Source organism: Maniola jurtina, chromosome 13 (assembly GCF_905333055.1).
Source record: "Maniola jurtina chromosome 13, ilManJurt1.1, whole genome shotgun sequence".
Taxonomy (NCBI): domain Eukaryota; kingdom Metazoa; phylum Arthropoda; class Insecta; order Lepidoptera; family Nymphalidae; genus Maniola; species Maniola jurtina.
Window position 1 is genome coordinate 8,938,431 of NC_060041.1, and position 3,993 is coordinate 8,942,423.

Sequence of the window (3,993 nt, forward strand, 5' to 3'; positions counted from 1 at the left end):
ATAAGCAAAAAATTGCACAGCTAATTGAATTGAGTTTTTTTGTAATGAAAAATACAGTAACTAAGTTCTTTTTTTATCCTTGCAAGACACTGATGCTTATAATATGTAGTTTTATGTGTGAAATTCCATGGATGCAGTTTAGTTGTAGCATTTAATTATTTAAAAATCCGTCGCATAATTTGGGATGATATTTATGGTAAAATTGACATAATTGGGATGATATTTATGGCAAAAATTAATTATTTCTTGGTGCTTATTATTAAATTAGCAAGAATAAAATATTCTTCCCAAAATTCGTAAAATTCGCGTCCTCTGTTAGATTAAAGTTTGCTTACCATGCTAAATAATATCGATTTAGCTAAAAAATTGCCTACGTCAAATGTTTATGACGCCACATCTATGTATTTCATTTACAAACTTTCATATTAAGAGGGCTCTCTCCGTCACTCGTTTCATACAATCGTAGTTCCAATTTCATTTGAATATTAAGCAACCAAAGTCCATGAAATTTTGCAGACATATTTTAGAAACTAATATTTATGCCTGTGGTTTTCCAGATTTCTGTTAAAATATTCGGTTTCAAAGTTACGCGGTCTTAAAAATTTTCATACAAATCTTTGAGCCCTTGTAATTTAAAAACTACATATTTTTAGAAAAATATAAAACATCACAGACACAGATATTTGTTTCTAGAATATGTCTGCAAAATTTCATGGACTTTGGTTGCTTAATATTCAAATGAAATTGGAACTACGATTGTATGAAACGAGTGACGGAGAGAGCCCTGTTAAGCGAGCGTTTTGATTTTTGATAAAAAATTGCTGAATTGACTAGTAAGTACCCTTCCTATTGTTAGCAGAATACTTACGAGCACTATTTTATACCCTTGAAATAGTGTCGATGCAATTCAATACATATAAATAAAAGTGGTAGGATAGGTAAGTGCAATCCAGCGTAGAATTCCTTTGAAGTGCTAATTTCAATGAACTCTTTGGAGGGAATTGAGCTGAAACCTTGTTGCCAACATTTTGTTTTCAGAAAAAATAAATGACGCTGTGTTGGTTTTTTAAAAAGTACATAATATAGTTCTACACGCATGCAAAGGTAACACAAACATCACAACCATTCAACATGTATTTTTAGGCGATTTCGTTCAACCAGCAATATTCAATTTAGACTTGGAAAATAACAACCTATTTACAACATTTATGAATGAATGAATAAATGAATATATTTTTATTATACACCACAAAATAAGTACTATTAGAAAAACACATACAAAGCAAATCAAAAATATAAGCAGATATAATTTGGCGGCCACGCAACCAAAATGGTGCAAAGGACATAGCTATAGATATCAAAGATAAAAGGTGTAAGTAGACATATACATTTATTGATAATCCATATTAATCTTATAAATGCGAAAGTGTGTCTGTCTGTCTGTCTGCTACGTTTTCACGGCCCAACCGCTAAACCGATTTTGATGAAATTTGGTACAGACATGGGCTACATCCCGGGGAAGGACATAGGCTACTTTTTATCCCGGAAAATCAAAGAGTTTCTGCGGGATTTTAAAAAACCGAAATCCACGCGGGTGAAGCCGCGGGCATCCTCTAGTATTAAAATAAATAAACACATAAATATATTATGTAAATACTCCTAACATACACAATACACCTAATAATAATAATTTATGCACAATAACGTTTAGTTGAATGTACTTCCTTCTACAGGAAGGAAACTTTCAACGAGTTTACATTTAATTTTGCAATTGTTTGTCGGTAGCGAACTAATTAATGTTGCACTCGTTTCTCTGAAAACTTTCAATTTTCGTAATTTTCTCTTGTTATTTTAATTATTAATTCTTCACCCAACAGTTTGATTATATTATACGAGAACCTAAGTCCAATTTAAACCACGCTTTAAATTAAAAATTCATAACACCCCCGACAAGTGAAGGTTAAAGTAACTAGAAAAGAGCTGATATCTTTCAAACGGCTAAACCGATTTTCTTGGATTATAGCTAAGAACACTGTCGATCAAGCCACCTTTCAAACAAAAACAAACTAAATTAAAATCGGTTCATTAGTTTAGGAGCTACGATGCCACACAGATACACACTTCAAACCCATAACACCCTTCTTTTTGGGTCGGGGGTTAATGAAATAGGATTTTTTTCGGTCTAATGTCAAGGATTTCGAGATTGCTGACGACCTCTTGCGTTCTATTTCCATGGAGATTGATATTCGCAGGTATCTACGACCCGTAAATATTCAAAACTTAACAGTAACACATATACATACATAATACACATCACACATAGTACACCTAACACTAAACAGTGTTCAAATCCCTATATATTTGTCTTATCATGGTTAACCACTAAAGGCAGCTATGAGTCTAGCCATCCACTCAAACCATGTGCTTAGTAAAGATGGACGCATAGGCTTCTTTATCACTTTTCACTTTCCATTCACCTCAAGATATTTATAACAAACTCATAACATTCCTCTACCGAAGTATATGCTACAAAAACGTAACTGGTTTATCCAGGTTAATCCTTTTGCCGGATCGTCATATTAGAACCTGCTTCCTTAACGGATATAATAGTCGTGACCTATTATGGAAACCACAAGTAGTTTTACACAGTAAAATAAAGCTAAGTATATGACTGAAGCCTATTTTTCAAAACAAGCCCCAAATTCTCTTTCCCACTTCAGCAGAGATTCTTTTAATTACGCTAATGAACGAGCATCTTTACAAAGAACACCAGAAACACAATTATCAATTCAGAAATGCAAATTTCCTAACATGCTTTTGGAATGCAAATTTCGTATCCGTGGCATGAAGCGGTACGGCTCACTTTTTGGAAGAGCTCTCTGTATGCCGCGAACGACTATGAGAGCTCTAACTTTTGCCACGTTATCACTTGCACGCTACGTATTAACTGCGAACTGGCAATGAAATTTCTCATCATTGAATCTGTTAGTTACCAAACAGAAGTAAAAGTAAAGTAAAAGTAAAATATTCTTTATTGTGCACCAAATTTACATAGAATAACAAATTTGATTTTTGTACAATAAGTAAAAAAAATCGCTAAAATAGCGATCTCTTCCAGGCAACCTTAGGGTATAAGGTACAATAAAAATTAAAGAAAGCGGAGAGGGTGTACTAATTAAATAAAGAAAATACACATAATGTATGTATGTAAAATAATAAATTACATAACTAAATAAGAGAGGAATAGACGACAAATAAAAGGAATACAAGTGTAAATTAAAAAATTTTAACACCTCCGACGAGTGAAAGTTACAGTAACTAGAAAAGAGCTGATAACTTTCAAACGGCTGAGCCGATTTTCTTGGATTATAGCTAAGAACACTCTCGATCAAGCCACCTTTCAAACAAAAAAAAAACTAAATTAAAGTCGGTTCATTAGTTTAGGAGTTACGATGCCACAGACAGATACACAGATGCACAGATAGACACACGTTAAACTTATAGCACCCCTTTTTTTGGGTCGGGGGTTAAAAATTAGTAGGTAGTAGTAATTGAACAAATCCGCCAAACAGACAAATCTGCATGGTAAGTACAACGTGCAGTTCCTATGCGATATGCACCACCCATCTTCTCGCTACTAAAGAAACAGGAAAAATGCAATAGTTAGCTTGAGCATCTTAATTATTGTAAAGCATCAAAAGAGTTTAAAAAGCAGCATTAAGATTATTTCAACTGATACATGCCCTAATCAGTTGAAACGACGGTGAAGATTGCAAAAGTTAAACAAAATAAAAATAAACAATTTTAAAAAGCAGCGTTTGAATTAATTTAACTAACAGATGCTCTAACCATCTATCAGTTAAACGACTGCAAAGAACATTACGAAAGTGAAACAAAATAAGACAGTTTAAAAAGCTGCGCTTGAATGAATTCAAGTGACAAATACTAATTAAAAGTGACGTAGAAGTATTACGAAAGTGAAACAAAATTTAA

At 33.1% G+C, this 3,993-nt stretch overlaps 1 long non-coding RNA gene across 1 annotated transcript; it reads left to right on the top strand.

Annotated features, from left to right (window-relative positions):
- The first annotated feature begins 300 nt into the window (after positions 1–300).
- Positions 301–3,281, top strand: LOC123870953. Its single transcript, XR_006797188.1, has 3 exons — positions 301–381; positions 2,611–2,612; positions 3,271–3,281. It is a non-coding gene; the product is annotated as an uncharacterized LOC123870953 (long non-coding RNA).
- Positions 3,282–3,993: the final 712 nt, after the last annotated feature.